Source organism: Pituophis catenifer, unplaced genomic scaffold (assembly GCF_029215685.1).
Source record: "Pituophis catenifer annectens isolate HBS135680 unplaced genomic scaffold, rPitCat1.0.hap2 SCAF_2, whole genome shotgun sequence".
NCBI lineage: Eukaryota > Metazoa > Chordata > Lepidosauria > Squamata > Colubridae > Pituophis > Pituophis catenifer.
In genome coordinates this window covers 28,186,596-28,209,159 of record NW_027256882.1, presented here as the reverse complement: position 1 = coordinate 28,209,159, position 22,564 = coordinate 28,186,596, and the positions used below count along the sequence as shown (strand labels likewise).

The 22,564-nt window shown below is 42.5% G+C and overlaps 1 pseudogene; it reads right to left on the bottom strand.

Moving 5' to 3' along the window:
* Positions 1–7,961: 7,961 nt before the first annotated feature.
* LOC139310041 (zinc finger protein 850-like) overlaps positions 7,962–22,564 on the bottom strand; it is a 42,618-nt pseudogene continuing 28,015 nt past the window's right edge.

Genomic DNA, 22,564 nt, shown 5'->3' with positions numbered 1-22,564 from the left:
CCCAAGATATTTCACGAAAAGAATCTTCCACTCCTCTGCTCACGACAGAATACCTTATGCTATCAGGCTGGAAATTTTGGGCTTAGACAACTTAGAACTACATCCCCCACCCAAGTAAGACTCCGAGGCCAGCAGTTCCTCAAAATTTCATTTTATTAGAGATGTCATATTGGCACATCTGGGAAAACCCAAATCTGAAAGCCCCCACATTTTCCCCACCCAAGGAAAAGTCAAAATCCCTTCCCCTGCACCCACATGTCAGTCACATGGCCCAATCAATCCACCGTCCTGATGTTCCCCAGGTACACCTCTTCAAGTGCAGGCTGAATGTCCTTGACTCCCAGAGCAAAGAATGTTGTTATGACTATATATCTCCACCAACTCCATGCAACCCCCCCCTCCTGTTTTCCCATAGCACTAAATGTGGCTGCCCTGAAGATCCAAAGAAAAAGATGGGCTCCAGGGCTGACAAAATGATCTCAGCCATTGCTGACAACATGGAGGGCAAAGCGGCCAAGTGGGTGGCCCAACTTGTGGCCCAGCATTCGAAATACTGAAGAAACAGTTCACTGAGGAGCTGCAGATCAGAGCCAAAGTGTACTTGCCAACAAAGTATCTACAACTCAAACTGCCCAGCAGAAAATTAGGTCCTAAGTTCAGAGGGCCTTTCCCGATAGTGATAAATCCTGTTACTGTTCAGCTTAGACTCAAAACGCTTGTTAGGGAAAGTGCACCCGGTGTTCCATAGCAGCTTGCTAAAAACCGCAGCAGGCTCCCAGCTAACGCCAGTACACTGGGCCCCCCCAAGGCCTATTTTAGTACAAGGGGAAACTCATTATATGAGGTAAAAAAGATCTTAGACTCATTTACAGCAGGGTCACTTGCAATACCTAGTCCACTGGAAGGGATACCCTTATCTGAAGCTACCTGGGTTAAGACCTGGGATGTAAAAGCAGACAGGTTGATTAAACAGTTTCATGACAAATATCCTAGTTAAGCCCAAGGGGCTACCTGGGGGGGGGGGTGTTGAAGGTGAGACTGGTTAACCTCTGATTTTTCTCTTTCAAGAGTTCCTTCTCAGCTGAGTGGGGGCAGCCTGTCAGCCCTGAAACCATTATGGAAATCTTCAGGACTGCCACAGCAAGGCTGGTTGCTGCTGTGGGAATGAGAGGGGGAGGTAGAGATAACTGGGGGAAATTGTAGCCATAACAACATTCTTTTCCATGGGAAACAAGGACGTGGACCAAAGACAGCCAAAGGAGGACTGTGACCTGATTGGACCATATGATTTGATGTGTGACCTGAGAGCAAGAACTTTGGGTTTTGATTTGGGTGGGGAAAACCTCGTGTCCTTCAGAATCTGGTTTTCACCAGCTGTGCCAATATGACATTCCTAAGAAACAATTACTTTGAGGAGAGTTCAGGCCTCAACGTTTTGATTTCGTTGGGTCTGTTACCTGAAACCCTGACATGTAGACCATCCCCTCCGATTCTTAGGTTGGCTTTACTTAATTTTGCTTGATATTTTTATATAGCCCTGAGAGAGATTCAGAGGCTTTGGGATCATTGGAAGGGTTTCCAATGTCTAACCATAATAAAATGAGACATGATAAAGATGTGCACTAAAATATGACACCAAGAAAGAGAAAAAGGAAAACAATCAGTTAATATTAAGCATATTGAGCATTTTACTATTTTAAATTTTAGAAATTTTGCACATTTAAATTTGATAGGGTGGGTGACAGTGCTGGGCTAGGAGCAAGGAGATAGTTTGTGTTCTCCACTCATATAGATTGACAGATGATGCTGTTAATAGGGCTCTGCACTACATCCTACAACATCTTAAATCTCCAAAGACCTACGCAAGGGTCCCCTTGATAAACTTTAGTTCAGCATTCAATACCATCATTCCGGACATACTTCTAACTAAACTAAACCAGCTAGCCAGTGGTAGGATTCAATTTTTTTAACAACCTGTTCTGTGGGCATTGCTTAGTTGGGGGAATGGCTAGCTGGTTATGTGACCGGGTGGGCGTGGCTAGCTGGTCATGTGACCGGGTGGGCGTGGCTATGTGCATAGGGACTACTCGAAGGGCTGAAAAAAGTCATTTCTGACTGGTCCTCACACTTTTGACTGGTCCTCACACTTATGACCATCCTCACATTTCTGCCCATTGCAGCATTCTTAACAACTGTGTCACTCATTCACAACTACTTCTCTTCACCACGGTTAGAAGATGGGGCGCCAAACGTAAAATGTGAGGACAATCGTAAGTGCAAGGATTGGTCAAAAGTGGACCTGTCAAAAATAACTTTTTCAGCCCTCTAAGTAGTCCATATGCACATAGGGACTACCCAGAGGGCTGAAAAAAGTGATTTCTGACAGGTCCTCACACTTTTGACCGGTCCTCGCATTTATGTCCGTCCTCACATTTATGCTTGTTGCAGCATTCTTAACAACTGTGTCCCTCATTTCACAACTACTTCTCTTCACCACAGTGAAAAGATAGGCGCAAAATGTACAATGTGAGGACAGTGATAAGTGCGAGGACCGGTCAAAAATAACTTTTTCAGCCCTCTGAATAGTCCATATGCACATAGGGACTACCCAGAGGGCTGAAAAAAGTGATTTCTGACAGGTCCTCGCACTTTCGACCTGTCATCATTTATGCCCATTGTAGCATTCTTACTTAAATTAATTAAGCGCGCTGACATGAATGAGAGAGGGAGAAACTTTGCTTTAATGCTGACATGAACTTTTACCTAGTTTCCTGCTCTTTAGTAGATAGCGTTACCTGGGTGACAGAGGGAGGGGGGAATTCCTGTGAAAAGAAAGTGCTTGGGACGAAGAGATGGATCTGCACGATGGCCAATGAGACATTGGGGTTGAAGAACGGAAAGAGAGGGGTTTGGAAGGAGGTGCCAGTTTTGGCTGCACAAAGAGTTCAGGGATGTCGCTCTTTCTATTCTTAAATAAAAAAAAGATTCATTAGAGACCTTGCGTTTGAGAATGAAGTTTATTTAAGATAGCAGCGAAACCTGACACATTCTTAATTAAATTAATTAAATAAAAATGACCTGCTGGAGCAGTTGGAGGCAGTCCGAGGCGGGCGTTCGTGCTGGCTGCAGGGCAAGGTGATACAACTGGGGTAGGTAGGCCGTTGCTGCCCAGGTGGGAGGCGGGCGCAGGCCTACAGGGCTGGCTTCAAGGTGAAGCAATGGGATGGGATAGGTCAGGGGTCTGCAACCTTAAACACTCAACCTAAGCACCCAGTCATTTCTTAATTACCTGGGAATATGCACCTTCCCATATAGTCAATGGGACTTGCTTCGAATAAATATCTGTTGTGAATAGTTCTGTTGTTGTAGAACTGACACATGTGAGATTGCAATATCACACTGGACTGATAGTGGAATCTTTCTTTAGACTAGCGCCTATATAACATTTTAAATTCAGAAGACTGATTTTAAAGCTACAGAGTCAGCTGTGCATTGTCCATGTAGCCTGTTGGGTACTTCCCTAATACCCAACATAAATAATCTAAAATGGCTACTCCACCTAATGATTGTTAGTACTGTTACTATATACATATACTTGGTTGTGATCCTGTGCTCATTTTAAGCCCACATTGAGCCCAGAAAGGGAAAAAACTGGAATGTACATGATTTCAGAAATAAGCATTCCTTGTTTGTTGTATAATTAGTGTAAAGAAACTTCCTGACAGTGTGAACCAGCAGAGGTGCATAAATATTTCAATCATAATTTCACATATAAAATAGCCATTTGTGTAATACAACCTGCATATTATTCAAAACAGTCATTAGTATTATGGCTGATGTTTGAGTGCTTCTTTCTCTGTATGTATACAAAACATGATGTACAAATAAACACGCACATATTTATGCTCTGGACTATAGTCATTGAATGCATGTAAATCCCTGAAAAATATGTGGTTGCCCTGGGCAAACGAAAGGCAGTAAAATCACTCTAGGTGTAGGGACAGTGTAAAATATTAATACATGATAAATAATGGAACAATTAAAAATAATAGCACAGGTTTTTTTTTCTCTCTCTCTCCCTTCCTTCCTCTTTCTTTCTCTTCTATCTCTCTCTCCTTCCCTCTTTCTTTCTGTCTCTTTCTGTCTCTCTCTCTCTCACTCACTCTCTCTCTCACACACACACTCCTGGTCTTGGCACAAATTATCTGCTGTTACAGAAGTTCTCATTTCTCTCTCTAATACACCTCATACTAATCGATACCCTATCTCTCAATGTAAAGCCTATGCATGTTTACTTGGCAGTAAGGCTACTCTCTTTCAGTGGGAATTACTCCTAATAGATACACATGATTGCAGGCAGACAGCTAGCTCCATTGTTTAATAGGCTGTAAGTAAAATTTCTACATTAACAAAATTTATACCTAAACAACAGAATATAGGAACAAAAAATCATAGCAATAATCTGAGCTATGCTTTTCTTCTTTAAATGGAAGTACTACCCATTTTAACCAGACATTAAGACTCCCCCCCCCCTTTCTTTTGCTTGAAACTCCTTTCAGGGTGGGAGGGAAAACCAAATAAAACAGGAAGGAGGCAAGGACAGAAAATGGAAACAGGAGGCATTTTTCAGCCGCTTTCTGGGACTGGAAAGTTGAGGGGACCCAAGGAAGCAGCATCCAGCCGTGATTAAGAAGACCCCCGCTCCCGCCCCCCCACCATCCCACCCTGCCTTCTTTTTCTCTCCCTGCCCCCGCTCTTCTCTCTCCCAGGCAGAAGGGGACTAACCTTAAAAAAAAGAAAAAGAAAGCTCTGCTGCTGAGCAGAGAAAGCAGTAGCTGGGAAGGATGTTGCTACCCATGATGTTTACCCATGAGCACCATTGGCCTTTCTCCCTGTCTCTCCCAGTCAATGTTGCTCGCGAGTAAACTGCAGCTAGGATCTCCCGCGTGCTTCCCTCGCAGGCCGGGCCGACTGGGGGAAACGCACAGGAAGAGCTCCGGTGCCACGATCTCCCATGCGCTCCCCTCCCTCCCTGCGTGCATCGGTCCACTACCTGCTGCTGGTATGACCCCTCCACCAGCTCTCCCTTCCCCGGCCACCCGTGCCCTTCGGCCTTACCTTTGCCAGCAGCGGTGAGCAGAAGTATGGGGCTAGATTCTGCAAGTAGGGGCTGGGCAGAGCGGGCAAGCATCAGGCGGGCGGGGGTGAGCGAGCGGGAACCGGTTCGCGGGCATGGCCAGCCAAAAGTCACTAATGGTTCAGAAAAATGTGCCAAGTTTGAACTGACGTTTCTCCCGAACTCGGTGTGTCACTAAGGCAAGCTTTCAACACAGCACATGGGGCGAGGTGAGGGGCGGGCAAGCCAGCAATTTAAAAAACGGTTTGGTGTGCTGCGAGGCCAATAAATTACAAAAAAACACCAAACCGTTTGTTAAATTGCTGGCTCGCTCGCCCCACCACTATTTATTGGCAATAAATAGTGGTGCAGAGGGGCAGGGCAAGGGGCGGGGCGAGCAAGCAATTTAACAAACGGTTCGGCCGAACTGCCTAAAACCGGCAGAATCCCACTGCAGACCTTCAAATTTCTACGTTCTATCATATCTCAAGACCTAAAATGGACACCTAACATCAAAAACATCATCAAAAAAGCACAACAAAGAATGTTCTTTCTGCGCCAACTCAGGAAGCTCAAACAGCCCAAGGAACTGCTGATACAGTTCTAAAAAGGAATTATTGAGTCTGTCATCTGCACCTCTATAACTGTCTGGTTTGGTTCTGCAACCCAACAAGACAGACACAGACTTCAGAGGATAATTAGAACTGCAGAAAAAAGAATTACTACCAACCTGCCTTCCATTGAGGACCTGTACACTGCATGAGTCAAAAAGAGGGCTGTGAAAATATTTAGAGACCCCTATTCAAGCCTTTACACTCATCACTTTAGGTCAGAGGTTCCCAAACTTTTTCAGTCCACCGCCGCCTTGGTACTACAAACTCATCCTCAGTGCCCCTCACCTAGGGGTGGGTTCTACTTACCTTTACTACCAGTTTGCAGTGGGGCCGTGAACGCTCACTTCGCTCACGCATGCACGCACTCTTCTGCACATGCACAGAAGTGTTTTGGTGATGTCGGGGTCGGTGGGTGGGGCCTCCTGCCGGTTTTACTACCGATTCTATAGAACCGGTGAGAACCGGGGCAACCCACTACTTCCCCCACCCCCACCCCCTATAAATAGCATTGTTTGGAATAGCGGTTTGCACGACCCACTAAGGAAGATAAGTAACAATAAAATACACAGAATACAGCCATTTTTGGCCTCCTGAAGCCTTGCCCCGCATGTCCTGGTTTTGTGAAAAACGGGCCCGTTTTTTGCAAAAACAGTGTGCAGAGACCTTTTGGGAGGTCTGCAGGCTGCTCCAATACAAATTTATCCCTGTAACAAAGATAGCTAACGCTATTAGTTAACGCTAGAGAAATCCAGTGAATCAACCAATCTAGAGCAGTGATTCTCAGCTGGGGGTTCCTTTCGAATTTGCTGACCAACAGTGAGTGGGAGAAAGCAATTTCACAGAGGAGGGGATGGAGAGGGCTGTGGGATGAATTCACACCCATTCCCAGACCCCCTTGGGATCAACCTGCAGCCCTCCCCTGCCTCCTCAGGCGGTGGAGCGTGTGTGGGGGGGATTCTTTTCAAGAAGTCACAAGGAGGGCTGAGAGCTGGTTTCTGTCCCACAAGTAACATTTGGTCCAGAACCAACCCCAACATGAAGGTCTTTTATTTGCTCCTTGTACTCCTTGTCTTTGCATTTTTAACAGGTAATAAAATAAATTTCTGATGATGTAAAAATAGCTCATAACTCACCTTTCTAGGCAGTTATTATCATTTCTAAAAGCAAGATACTCTTCTCCATCTTTTGTCTGGAGTACCATTTAATCCAGAGAGTTGGATTCCAGAAGTCCAAGTTTAAAGAATGGACTTCTGGAATTAAAGCTCCATTTTTTAGCTAAAACTTAATTCACACCTGTTAGTTTTGCTTGAGCAGTGTGAACAATTGACAGTGTGATCCTCCAAAGGTCTGAAAAATATATAATTGAACTAGGATGCTAGTTGTAGAAATTATATGTGAAAATGCTGTTAAATGAAAAATAGAACAATGTTATCAAAGCTACAACTTAATCCTTTTTACTTTCACTGCCATAGACCATTAAAGGTATTTCAATTGTTACAGTTTATACTTATTCGTATTTCTAAAAACAAGAAAAAAAAAGAAAAACTTTTCATTGTCAAGATTACAAAAATACAAAGACACATATTCCGATTATTATTCATTTCATTTTTACAATCATGATTTCCCATTTATTTCTTACTACTATTCATATTTCAATTCTAAATATATATAACATCTTTCTCTTTCATTTCTTTTTCTCCCTTCCCATTTTTATTTTTCCCTTTTTCTTTCTCCTTTCCCTTTGTGTTTTAAAATCTTGAACTCTCCTCTTTTGCCCTAAATTTCCCATTGTTTGCACCTACCTTTTTTATTGAGGAAAAAGAAGAAAAAGAAATCTCCCTCTGCCTCTGCCTCATTTTTCCTTGCAGCAAACAGCAAACAGCCTGCTTTACTTTCAGTTTCGTTTTCAGCATAGCTTGATTAGTGCAAGAGAAAAAAAAATCTGCTCCAACACTCTTTGCAGCAAGCAGCAGAGCCCTGCGCAAAACAACTGAGAGAGTCGGGAGGCCCATCTAATCAACGTCTGTTATTAGCCTATGCTGAAGCTGAAAGGAGCTGTTTTTTCTTGCTGTTTGCTTGCAAGGAGGTAACTGCTGCGAGGCACAGGCCAAAGGGTGGGGGCCACCCTCCTTGCCACTTAGCGCCCTCCTGCCACCCGCTTTTGCCTCTCGCACACCCCTGCCATCCCCCATGCCTCTTACTGCCCCCCTAAGTCATCCCACCGCCCCCCACATTGGTACCGCCCACTTTGGGAACCACTGCTTTAGATCATCACTCATCACTTTGGAAAATCCATGCGCATTTTCTTGTGTGCAATAAGGTTGGAATGTTTCCTGAAGCACCATCCACTCTTGGGGCACTTAATTGGTTTCTCCTGTGTGTATAAGCACATGATTCAAAAGGCTAGTCTTAGTACTGAAATCTTTCCCACAGTCTGGGCACTCATATGGTTTCACTCCTGTGTGTGTGTTCCGATGTTTCACCAGGCTGGAATTGTGACTGAAAGTTTTCCCACAATCAGGACATTCAAATGGTTTCTCTCCTGTGTGAGTCCTCTGGTGTGTCACCAGGCTGGAACTGCGACTGAAAGTTTTCCCACAATCAGGACATTCAAACGGTTTCTCTCCTGTGTGAGTCCTCTGGTGTGTCACCAGGCTGGAACTGCGACTGAAACTTTTCCCACAATCAGGACATTTAAACGGTTTCTCTCCTGTGTGAGTCCTCTGGTGTGTGACAAGGCTGGAATTTTGACTGAAACTTTTCCCACAATCAGGACATTCAAATGGTTTCTCTCCTGTGTGAGTCCTCTGGTGTTTCACCAGACTGGAATTGTGACTGAAACTTTTCCCACAATCAGGACATTCAAATGGTTTCTCTCCTGTGTGAGTCCTCTGGTGTATCACCAGACTGGAATTGTGATTGAAACTTTTCTCACAATCAGGACATTCAAATGGTTTCTCTCCTGTGTGAGTCCTCTGGTGTATCACCAGGCTGAAATTTTGACTGAAACTTTTCCCACAATCTGGACATTGAAATGGTTTCTCTCCTGTGTGAGTCTTCTGGTGTATCACCAGGTTGGAATTGTGACTGAAACTTTTCCCACACTCAGGACATTGAAAGGGTTTCTCTCCTGTGTGAGTCCTCTGGTGTATCACCAGACTGGAATTGTGATTGAAACTTTTCTCACAATCAGGACATTCAAATGGTTTATCTCCTGTGTGAGTCCTCTGGTGTATCACCAGGCTAGAATTGTAACTGAACCTTTTCCCACAATCAGGACATTCAAATGGTTTCTCTCCTGTGTGAGTCTTCTGGTGTGTCACCAGATTGGAATTGTTACTGAATCTTTTCCCACAATCAGGACATTCAAAGGGTTTCTCTCCTGTGTGAGTCCTCTGGTGTATCACCAGGCTGGAATTGCGACTGAAACCTTTCCCACAGATAGGGCATTCAAAGGGTTTCTCTCCTGTGTGAGTTCTTTGTTGTCTCATGAGGTGGTAATTTCCAATGAAACTTTCACACAATTTGGACACTCATATGTGATGGGTGTCCTGTGATGTATCACCATGTTGCCATGCTCACTAAAGTATTCACGTAGGGAGCACTCGTATGGCTTCTCTCCTGTGTGAGTCGTTCCATGAACCACAAGGAAGCTGTTCTGACCAAACTTTTTGGCATATTCAGATAATTTGTATGGCTTTTCTACAGTTGGGATCTTCTTTTTTAATCAGCTATGATTTGCAATCTGTGCTTTTTCTATAATAGGCAGATCTATGGAGCTATCACAACTGATATTCTTGAGGTCAAAAATATGTGTGATCTATTGTTTAGTGGTGTTTATCATTGTCTGTCCTATGTGCCCTGCCCAATAAGACCTTTTCCTTCCCCCTAACTTCCAGATATTTTCATCTTTTTCTGAATGAAAAATAATCTTCCTTGATTTTTCATGCAATGTATCCTTGAGTTTCGTATCCTCTACTTTTTCCAGCTCAAAATCTCATGTTAATCTTCTCTCTTTTGTCTATTAGCTGCTGGAGAAGGAGAATTGTGTGGTTTTCTAAAGGAACTAGAATATATTTTGATTTCTGGCTCAATTTTATTTCCTTTTCAATGTTGCTTGTTATTCCCAGTTGTCCAGAGTGCTCTTATTGCCATCCTCTTTGTCTATAAGTTTCAAAGAAAAGTGTAACTTTAATTGTGTATAAAATGGTTGCAGAAGATGTGAAAAAAAGTATACATTACAACAAAAAAGCAAACATGCCACAATGCTAGAATAATCTCTTACGTTAATTATGATTCATTTGACACATGGAAGAGTACCAAGATATCTATCCAACCATGAAATTATGTTGTTGACTTGGATCAATCATAAATTCTTGGCACTGCAAAGGGTTATCCTCAAATATATCTGGTTGTACTGAGGATAGATTATATAATTGCAGATATATGCATATAGAAAGAAATACAGATACAAACACCTACAAATGAATATATGTGGAAGCTCCATGAGTTTTCAGCCTGACAAAATGTCGCAAAATGGTTAATGTCAAACCTTCTGACCTAAATTTAGAGATGTGGGGCTTTAACTGAGGAAATGATGCCAAAAGCTTCTGCAAGATTTGAAGCACCAGTTTTGCTCATGAAAGTCCTCAGCTGCAAATAAGAGAAGAAAATGCTGTCTACAAGCCCTTCTGGTGACCTCCCAATTCAAGAAATCCTGACTTACTGAGTGCAATTGGGACTGGCTTCTGTGTCCTTAAGCAGCCGGTCATGAAGCATGATGTCACATGACAGTGCCAACTTGCATCTGTTCCACAAACTGCGACTTGCAATTTCCTGCTGGCATCCCTACTAATTTTGCTTCAGAATCTAGCTGAGAAGGTCACAAACGGGAATCCTGAGTGTGGGATGCTGCAGCCATCATAAATGTACAACGGTTGGCAGAACCCAACTTGGTGTCTCTCCTTTTCCTGCACCTTCATAACCACAGGAACGTTTTTTCAGAAAAATGGGCCAAAAAAAGCCTCAAAAACGAGCCAAAGGAGCCTCAAAAATGGCCCCCAAAAACCTCAAAAATGTCCCAAAAAGCCTCAAAAACAGCCCCAAAAAAGCATCATAAACGGGGGAAAAGCCCCAAAAAGAAGCTGAAAGAAGCACCCAAAAATGGGCCAAAAATAGCTCCAGAAACAGAAAAGGCTCGAAAAAGGTAGGCGAAAACCTTTTTTTGTTGTTGTTTTCCTCTTCTAAATTGAACCTGGTTAATACCTGGATGTGGCACCAATAGGAAATACTGTGCTTTTGGCAAGACCTGGAAGTTAAAAAACATAAACCCTAGAAAAAAACTAGTGGCAGAATCACTGCAATTTGGTTGCCAAGAGAATAGCAAGCCCGTAACAGAATAGGTTATGAGTTGGAAGGGACCTTGGAGGTCTTCTAGTCCAATCACCTTCTCAGGCAGGATACCCTATAACATTCCAGACAAATGGCTGGCCAATCTTGTCTTAAAGCACGAGTGTCAAACTTGCCATGTCATGTTGCCGTCATGTGACATTTTGTGACATTCTACCCATTTATGGAGCTGGGGTGGGTGTGGCCTGCATGTCACGCATCCAGCCCATGGGCCGCCAGTTTGTCACCCCTGTCTTAAAAGGTTCCTCATGAATCTAGATGACAACTTGTCATCCAAAAGATAGAAAAGGGAACTAAGGATCTCCTATAGTGATCTAAATTTTTACTAGCAGAGAGGAAATTATAAGGGGGTGGGGGGTGAAGTTGCAGATAAATAGGGGGAAGAGTGACCATGTCATACTGGAATTCAATATAATGCAGACACAAGCAATCGAGCAAAATCAAACTAATGTCTTAGACTTTAAAGCAGCTGATTTTAACAAACCAAGAGACAGCTTGGGAAGGATTCCATGGATGAAAATCTTAAACAGGAAAACAACTGGCTGCCTAAACAAGGGGATAGAATCGAGATCACATGAAGTATTAGTACCAATGCTTTGATTAAGATCACACTTGGATTACTGCAACCACTTTTCATCACCACAATATAAAAAAGGCGTCCAGACTCTATAAAGAGCGCAGAGAAGAGCAGAAGGGATAATTAGTGGGTTGCAGTAATTGGGAATGAATCGTCTAGTGAAAGGAAGGACTAGGGGTGACATGATAGCAGTGTTCCAATACTTGAAGGGTCAACTTCTTTTCCAAAGCACCAGAAGGACAAGACAAGAAGCAATGCATGGAAACTAATCAAGGAGAGAAAAACACCTGGAATTAAGGAAAAATCCCATCAGTGAGAACAATTAGCCAGTGGAACGGAATGGCTGCAATTTTCTCTTTTGAGTGAAGGTTGATTCTTCGGGAATGGCTTCCCTCCAGAGGTTGTGGGGGCTCCATTGCTGGTGGCTTTTAAACCGACGGGACAGCCATTTGTCTGAGACGTCATTAAGACCTCCAAGGTTTCTTCCAGCTCTCTTCCAAACCTCCAGTGATGGAGCTCCCTCGGAAGAGACCTTGGAGGTCTTCTAGTCCAATCTCCTTCTCAGGCAGGATACCCTATAACATTCCAGACAAATGGCTGGCCAATCTTGTCTTAAAGCACGATGTCAAACTTGCCATGTCATGTTGCCGTCACGTGACATTTCGTGACATTCTACCCATTTATGGAGCTGGGGTGGGTGTGGCCTGCATGTCACGCATCCAGCCCATGGGCCGCCAGTTTGTCACCCGTCTTAAAAGGTTCCTAATGAATCTAAATGACAACTTATCATCCAAAAGGTAGAAAAGGGAACTAAGGATCTCCTATAGTGATCTAAATTTTTACTAGCAGCGAGGAAATTATAAGGGGGGGGGGTTGAAGTTGCAGGTAAATAGGGGGAAGAGTGACCATGTCATACTGGAATTCAATATAATGCAGACACAAGCAATAGAGCAAAATCAAACTAATGTCTTAGACTTTAAAGCAGCTGATTTTAACAAACCAAGAGACATCTTGGGAAGGATTCCATGGATGAAAATCTTATACAAGAGCCTTGGTGGCGCAGCAGACTAAAGTGCTGTTAACTAGCACCAGCTGCCTGCAATTACTGCAAATTCAAATCTCACCAGGTTCAAGGTTGACTCAGCCTTCCATCCTTTCGAGGTAGATAAAATGAGGACCTGGATTGTGGGGGCAATAAGCTAACTTTGTATAAAAAAGAACACCGCTTGGGGGGGGGGGCAAAAGCCCTACTAAGCAGGTATATACAAAAGCATGAAGGCTATTGCTTAACGCATTGTAAGCCACCCTGAGTCTCCAGAGAAGGGCGGCATATAAATTGAACCAATCAATCAATCAATCAATGGGAAAACAACTCAAAAAGCCTGAGAAACTCTGGCTGCCTAAACAGAGGGATAGAATCGAGATCACATGAAGTATTAGTACCAATTTATAATGCTTTAAATTAAGATCACACTTGGATTACTTCAACCACTTTTCATCACCACAATATAAAAAAGGCGTCCAGACTCTATAAAGAGCGCAGAGAAGAGCAGAAGGGATAATTAGTGGGTTGCAGTAATTGGGAATGAATCGTCTAGTGAAAGGAAGGACTAGGGGTGACATGATAGCAGTGTTCCAATACTTGAAGGGTCAACTTCTTTTCCAAAGCACCAGAAGGACAAGACAAGAAGCAATGCATGGAAACTAATCAAGGAGAGAAAAACACCTGGAATTAAGGAAAAATCCCATCAGTGAGAACAATTAGCCAGTGGAACGGAATGGCTGCAATTTTCTGCTGCCTGGAAGACTGAAAAAGCCTCTTTTGAGTGAAGGTTGATTCTTCGGGAATGGCTTCCCTCCAGAGGTTGTGGGGGCTCCATTGCTGGTGGCTTTTAAACCGACGGGACAGCCATTTGTCTGAGATGTCATTAAGACCTCCAAGGTTTCTTCCAGCTCTCTTCCAAACCTCCAGTGACGGAGCTCCCTCTGGAGGGAAACCAGCCCCAAAGACTCAACCTGCATTCGAAGGAGACTTTTTCAAGCTTCCCACCAGCAGAAATTGCAGCCCCCAGTTTCCCAGCCTGCAGCACCAGTGGGCTTCCATTTGGGGAGGGAAGGAACCTGCAGCAGCAGCAGCTGAGAGGCTTCAGCCCAGTTGCTTCTCCGCTTCCAGCCCAAGTTGCTCCCGGACTCTCCTCCCACCTGCTGCCCTCCACTCACCTGCCAGCTGCTGCTTCCACCATGGAAACAGCACAAAAGCCGCTCTGCACACCAACTTCCTCCCATCAGCCATCCGGAAGAGGAAGTTCCTCTGCGGGTCTCCTCTCCTCCCAGCCTTTCTAGCAATGCAGTACTTGATGATTTTAACTCCTTAAACACAACCACAGGCGCCGCCTGCTGTACCGTCCGCTTTCTAGCCACCGGTGTTGCCTGTTTGAGCGCCATCTCCAGACAGGCAGAAAAACGCGCTTGTCCCCTCTCTTATCTAAGGCGGTTGCAAGAGGTTTTCACTGATTAAATGCTACCGTCATTTTTGACTTCTGGCAACTGACCCAAACAAAAGAGTGAAATGTGATACCTCTAAGCTTACGAAGATTAGCTACTACTGAGCCCTGAAAATTCATGACATTTTTATTTATTTATTTTATTTCTCAAGCATATATAAGAAATATAAAAGCATAAACATAATTGGAATACATGAACAGAATAAGAGTAAAAAGGGACATGAGGACAGGGACGATGGTGCACTTATACCTTACAGACCTCTTAGGAATGGGGTGAGGTCAACAGTAGACAGTCTAAGGTTAAAGTTTTGGGGATTTGGGGAAGAAACTGTAGGAAGTTAGCACCCACCCCTTTCCCGGAAGAATGAAATATTTTAGGAAATATTAAAAAGGCAGAATATTATATTTCCCTGGATAAGAAATGGAGAAGCATGTTTTAAAGATGAAGCAGCTCCCATCTTCCTGCCCCCACCCTTTCTCAATGGGCCATTAAGGCCTGGGCCAGTCTATTCTACATAACAAAGATCTACCTCCTTCAGGCAGAGCCATAGTAGGAATTGCCAAAGATCCAACAAAGATAGGATTAGCCCTCTACCCATCTAGCAACAGAAGCTCACCACATGGTACCTGGGAAGATTACATCAGCCAGCAAGGCTAGCTAAGACCCCCACCCCCTGGGAGTCTGACAACCAATCAGGATTGTCTTTCGGGGCCCCAGGAAATTCAAAGCCAGAGAGAGCATAAAAACCCGAGGACTCGCTGTATCTGCCCTCTTCTGTTCAGGAACTCAAGCCCTGTGATCCTGTCCACCATTAAACCATCTTTCCAAGCAGTCTCCATGTTTCCAGTGTCTTTTTCCCCACTTGGAGCAGAACCCAGAAGGATATTTCGTGCAACAAAACCACAGAGTCAGGTAGTGCATTCCAGGGATTGACCACTCTGTTGCTGAAGTCATATTTTCTGCAATTGAATTTGGAGCGGTTTACCTTGAGTTTGTATCTCTTATTTGCTCAGGTATTGTTGTGGTTGAAGCTGAAGTACTCATTGGCAGAATATTTTTTTGTTTGACAGATGAAAGATCTAAAATTCACATTAAACTATAAAAGAAAAGTTTTATAAGCTGATGTACTGTGTGTATCTATCACTGGACAAATTGTCCAGAATGTTTAAAGGAACCTCAATTGAATGTTGGAAATGTAAAGAGCTTTTTATGATTTGTAGAAAGTCAGCACCACTCCCCAGAAGAATGAAATATCTTGGGGAATATTAAAAATGCAGAATATTATATTTCCCTAAATGAGAAATGGAGAAACATGGTTTTTTTAGAGGTAGGAAGGCAGACTCCGTCTTTCTTAATAGCCCCCAGCAGGCATTTTGTGCCCATTAAGAAAGATTGGTCCAGCCTATCTATAAGAGCAGTGGTGGCGCAGTGGTTAGAGTGCAGTACTGCAGGCTTCTTCTGCTGACTGCCAGCTGCCTGCAATTTGGCAGATCGAATCTCACCAGACTCATCCTTCTGAGATGGGTAAAATGAGCCAGATTGTTGGGGACAATATGCTGACTCTGTAAAACCGGTATATAAGTCTTAAGTACTATTGCTATTGCTAAAACAAAAGACCTTCAGCTCCAGGATGATGGGATTAAGACCCTTTAGGACAGTGATGGCTAACCTTTTTACTGTTGCGTGCCAAAAGTGGGGGGAGCGCAGAGAGATCGCGTTCACATGCGCCCACACCCGTAATTCAATGTCCCCCCGGGCCCCGCGCATGCGCGCACAATCCCCCTGCGCTCTCCCCCGCTTATGGCATGTGACGCAAAAAGGTTACCGGTGGGTCCATGAGGCCTGTTTTTCTCCCTCCCCAGGCTTCAGAGGCTTTCTTGGACTCTGGACAGGGCGAAAATGGCTTTCCCCATCCCTCCGGAGGCTCTCTGGAGGCTGGAAATGGCTCGTTTCCCGACTTCCAGTGGGCCCAGAAGGACTGAAAATCAGTTGGCACTGAGCTAGGGCAACTCTCGCGTGCCCACAGATATGGCTCTGTGTGCCACCTGTCAGCATTCTGATGCTGCCATAAAAAGACGAGGCTTGACTTTTCACCTACTTATTTCTTTGTAGATAATATCCCCTAGGAGATGGGATGGTGGGAGGAACATTCCTATGGGGTGAAGTCAGAAGCTGAGGAGACTGGCTTGGAAGATGGCCAATGATAAGATGAGAATTGGGGAACAAAAAGGGAAGAGTTTGGGGGTCAGAAGGTTAGTATCGGCTCCGACTAAGTCGGGGCCAGATCTGTCGTACTCAATAAATGGAATACTTCAGCAAAGATTAATTGTTTGGGAGTGCAATTTATTTGAGATGACATCGAAACCTGACACCACCTGTGGCACGTGTGCCATAGGTTCACCATCATGGCTTTAGGACATAATAAAGCATTTAGCAGAAGACACATATTTTTATATAGCCCTGAGAAAGATTCAGAGGCTTGGGGATCATTGGAAGGGTTTCCAATGTCTAACCATAATAAAACGAGACATGATAAAGATGTGCACCAACATGTGACACCAGGGAAAAAGGAAAACAATCAGTTAATATTAAGTATATTGAGCATTTTACTATTTTAAATTTTAGAAATTTGGCACCTATTTGAATTTGATAGGGTGGGTGCCAGTGCTGGGCTAGGAGCAGGGAGATAGTTTGTGTTCTCTACTCATATAGATTGACAGATGATGCTGTTAATATCGCTCTGCACTACATCCTACAACATCTTAAATCTCCAAAGGCCTACGCAAGGGTCCCCTTTATAGGCTTTCAGTTCAGCATTCAATACCATCATTCCGGACATACTTCTAACTAAACTAAACCAGCTAGCGGTACCTGAACACCCTTGTAAGTGGATCATAAGCTTCCTAACAGACAGGAAGCAGCAGGTGAAGCTAAGCAGAATCACATCAGATAGCTGTACAATTAGCACAGCCCGCCCCCCAAGGATTTGTGCTCTCCCCATTTCTCTTCTCTCTATATACCAATGACTGCATCTCAAATGATCCATCTCTTAAACTACTGAAGTTTGCAGATGATACAACAGTGATTGGTCTCATTCGAGACAATGATGAATCTGCATAAAGATGGGAGGTTGAACAACTAGCCTCGTGGTGTGACTGGAACAACCTGGAACTGAACACACTCAAAACAGTAGAAATCGTGGTAGACTTTAGGAGAAACCCTTCCATACTTCCACCCCTCACAATACTAGACAACACAGTATCAACCGTAGAGACCTTCAAATTTCTACGTTCTATCATATCTCAAGACCTAAAATGGACACCTAACATCAAAAACATCATCAAAAAAGCACAACAAAGAATGTTCTTTCTGCGCCAACTCGGGAAGCTCAAACAGCCCAAGGAACTGCTGATACAGTTCTAAAAAGGAATTATTGAGTGTGTCATCTGCACCTCTATAACTGTCTGGTTTGGTTCTGCAACCCAACAAGACAGACAAGAGATTTCAGAGGATAATTAGAACTGCAGAAAAAACAATTACTACCAACCTGCCTTCCATTGAGGACCTGCATACTGCATGAGTCAAAAAGAGGGCTGTGAAAATATTTACAGACCCCTAAACTGTTTCAACTCCTACCCTCAAAATGACACTATTGAGCACTGCACACCAGAACAACTAGGCACAAGAACAGTTTTTTACTGAATGCCATCACTCTGCTAAACAAATAATTCCCTCAACACTGTCAAACTATTTACTAAGTCTGAATTACTATTACTATTAATCTTCCCATTGTTCCTATCACCCATCTCCTTCCACTTATGACTGTATGACTGTTACTTTGTTGCTTGTATCCTTACTAATCACACTTGGCCAATAAAGAATTCATTTCCATTCAATCCTATCCTTGTTTTTTTAATATATATTTTATTAGTTTTAAAATTATAAAAAAACCATCAAATCTCCATTAACGTCCGAGGTGTCGTGTATATACATATTTGCTAAATATATATCAGGTAAATTCAAAACTTCAATTACTAAAGATAAGCATATCCTGTCATCAAGATCTTATCCTATTATTCAACCATTTGTACCACCTTTCCCATACTACATAATATTTTGAGTTCACATCATTATTAAGATCGCTCGTTAATTTTGGCTTCCGGTTTGGCTTCCGTCATCGCCAGACGGTCTTTCGGGACCGCCAGCCTCGTCGCCTGTGAGAGCCGCCTCTACAGCTGAGAGACGGCTCGAAAAACTCCGTCTCATTGAGGAGACGTGAGAGAGAGCCGGCGAGAGCAGGTAGAGCCCTCTGTGAACTCCCCAGAGTTTTTTTCTACTCTTGGGGAGGAAGCAGAATGTGGCTCCCTATCCAGCTCGCCGCTGCTCCGGGCTTCGGGGGAACTCTGCGCTTTGCAGAGCCAGACGATGGGACCAATCCAATCAGCGAAAACTAACAGACTGTCTGAACAAGCAGGATGAAATCTGGATTTGGGACTCTAAACTGCAAGTATTTCTAACAACCCTATGATTGATTTTAAAAGTGAAGAAAGAGTGAAAGGGGAAAAAAAGAAAGTTTAAAATGGCGACTGGCTGAGGCTTGAAAAGAAAGCTGAAAGTGAAAGTCCTTCCATTTGAACAGTTTAATACGTTACAAAGTATCTGAAACAATAGCGCTGGCTAGAAGTGAAGAGAGAAATTTCTATTTCATGCCTCTTCCTTCTTAGAGACTTGATATTGATATTGTCTGGAGAGAAGACTTTTTCTTTAAAAAGAGTCTGTTTGTGTGGCAGGATGGCGTTAAAACTGACAAAGCCAGACAACCAAGCTGTGGGGGGGGGGGGCTCCCCCATTTATAAATCACATGAACAAGTTTTGAGCTTACAGATGCAGAAGAATGGCTTTAAAGACCTAAAGGAATTTGTTTTGGAGGAGATGGCAAGACATGATGAGATTGTGAACCAGAATCTTGAAAAATTTAGACAGGAAATTAAAGAGTTGGTACAACAAAAGTATGATAACCTGAAACGATATATTGTAACAGCTTTGAAAAGCTTTTCAGAAATAATTATAAAGATGGATAAAGATATCAACTTAGAAATAGAATCTAAAATGAAGGAAGCTGACTATAAGATTCATAATCTGGATAATAAAATACAAAGAATTGAAAATGATTTGATAAATATTCAAGAAAATAGCTCAGAAGTAGAGTCTAAAATAAAGGAAGCTGATCACAAGACTTACAATGCAGATAATATAAAACAAAGGATTGAAAATGAAGTTACAATGATGCAATTCAGATCTATGGAATTTGCGATCAGAATGAGGGGAATACAGGAAAATAACAGAGAGGACTTGAGAAAGATGTCTGCTGAAGTTCTGGCTGTGATTTTAAAGGTTAGTCCTGAAGAGGTATTCTGTAAGATTGATAAGGCCTACAGAGTAAATTCTTGGGTGGCAAAGCAAAGGCAGTTGCCCAGAGATGTGGTGATTTACTTTACTGATAAAGGAATAAGAAATGATATTGTGCAAAAGTCTTTTAACTCCACTCCAGAAATGAATGGAAGGAAGATTTGGATATATAAAGAGCTGCCGTCCAAGATGTTAAAAGATAGAAAGGACTTTGGATTTTTGGTGACTGAGCTAAAGAAACAAAACATCCCATTTAGGTGGGATGCTCCAGTTGGTATAATATTGAGATATCAAGGAGAAAGATATCAACTAAATACTGTTGAAAAAGCGGAAGAATTTTACTACAAGGTTTTTAAAATGGGCCCAACATCTCCACGTATGTCACCAGTGTCAGGAACACAGGAGGGGGATAAAGAAAAGCAAAATGAACAAGAAATTGAAACTCAGGATAAGCAGATGGAGATGGAGGTAATGGAAAAACAACAAGTTACAGAGGGCTTTTTGGATGAGCCGCTTTTGGATTCTCCTTCAGAGGCTATAGCTGGATTACCTATAAATATAAGAGAGGCGGCTTTGGACCTCGATTTGATGTGTTATCAAGTTACAGACCAGCATGTAACTCAATCAGCTGATATACAAGTCCTAGGAAGGCAACCAGGATGGAGATCTAAACCACAACAAGTTAAGAAAAGAAGAAGCAGGTCCTACAAAACTAAAAAATTTTAAACTAAACAATTTTTTTTTCTTTTTTAGCCAACAGATTAATGCCAGTTGCTTAAGAGACGATTAAATATAATAAGCGGGATTTATAGAAGGCTGATACATGAAAATATAACTGAGGCAAATTACAGACTTACATTATTTTGAGAAGAATAACAGATCTCTGCAGTGCTGGTGTTTTGGGATGTGGAAGATGGCCTTTGATTGAGCGGATTGGAACTTTCTATTTTGGACTCTTTGAAAAATGGATTACGTATATGTTGAGTTATAAGGCAAGAGAACTATGGAATTGGGGCATGCAGAAGATCTGGTTGTTACCCTAACGTGGTGGTTGGAATTAATAATCTAGACAAAAGACACTACAGAAGATACTACATGGAATATAAATATAAAGTCACTCGGGTGGTTTTTTATATACAGAAAGATTTATTATTGATGGGGGCAGATGGTAATTGAAGATACTGAATACTGTTGGAAGCAGAACTCGATGTTACCCTAACAAGGGCGATGGAATTAATAATCTAGTTGAAAGACATTATAGAAGATACTATATGGATTACAAATTTAAAGTCATTTGAGGATTTTATTTATATATGGAAATATCTTTTATTGGTGCGGGCAGAAGAACAAAGATATTAAAAATATTATGTATGGTAGACCTGTAGGAAAGTGGGTGGAGATAGGTTAGGTTACTGATTGTTTAGTTTAGGAAAAGGGATGTTATGTTCAGATATTAATATACTTAAAAGATTTGAATTAAGAGATATATGTGTGGGGATGGAGGAAATAGGTAGATTATGAGTTGAATAAATGCTAAATTAGGATTTATTATATAGTTTTATAGCTGAATGTTGCTTTGAAATGTATAGTATAGGGGGGATATAATAATAATGTTAGAAAGAAATGGTTAGCACATAGGGGGTGGTGTAAAAGGGTGGTAAAGTATTATATAATGTTATATCAATTTGGATTTTATCTTGGAGAAGCCATGGGGGGAGGGGAGGGGAGGGGGGTTAGGGAGGAGGGGGGGAAATCTGTATTTGAAAAACTTTTTCAATTAAAAAAAAAAGAATCGCTCATTAATTTTGACATTTCTGCACATTCTAAGATTTTGTTTATTAGTATTTCCTCTGGAGGGATTACTTTATCTTTCCAATACTTCGCGAAAACTAATCTGGCCGCTTTGTAATATGAATTACGAGATGGATTTTATCTTTGGTGAGTCCATCTCTGATCATTCCCAATAGAAAAATTTCAGGGGATAAGTCTAATTCTTCTTCGACTATTTCTCGTAACCAATTTTGAATTCTAGACCAAAACCTTTTTGTCTCTGGGCAGGACCACCACATATGATAGAAGGTGCCGACCTCCTTTCCACATTTCCAGCAAGTTGCTGAAGCGCTAGGAAATATTTTCGCTAATCCAGCTGGCGCTAGGTACCATCTATGGAGCATTTTATAGTGATTTACCCTATTCTCAGTCATGGAAAGTCCCCAGTGATTATCCAGACAGACCATTGAGTTATATCTTGGTTTCTCCACATGCAGTCCTGATCTGCTCCTGGTCACCGAGTATACTTCAAAGGGATCAGATGCAATGTGACCTACTAAAAAACATTGTAACCTGTCTTTTTGAATCTTGTGGGTGAAATGAATGATCTTGGAATTCTTTGGTGTCTTCCAATCCCAGCAAAATCAGGATAATCCATCTGCATAGCTAACATATCACTTTCACTGCTACAAATAATGTTCCCCATTAACTAAAGGAATTTTTTGAACAAATTAAGGAGTCCTGGGAGAGAAATGAAAGAACAGGAAAGGTCTCCCATTTGTTGTGTTTTTTCCTCACATTTCCCTACTAAGGGGGGAACCACAAAAGTAAAAATCCCTTGGTTCTGCTCACACCTCCCAGCCATCAAAGACTAACAAGGAGGAACCTCCAAGCGAAGGAGATCACAACAGGAGTTGCGAATGAACCTGGAGATCCTGTACTCAAAAACGCAATCCCTTTTCTCAACTCAATATTCCTACAGCTCTTCTCCATCAAGGTCACATGCAAAGCAGAGTAACCTTTGCGTCTGAAATTTTACACTGCTTTTGTCACTGCTCCAAACTCCCCCAATATATTTGCTATTCATGTGGTTTCTTCCACTTGCGTGCCTCATTCACCACCTGAGCAGACATGCTTGGTGCAATGAATTGTTAGGAAAAGATA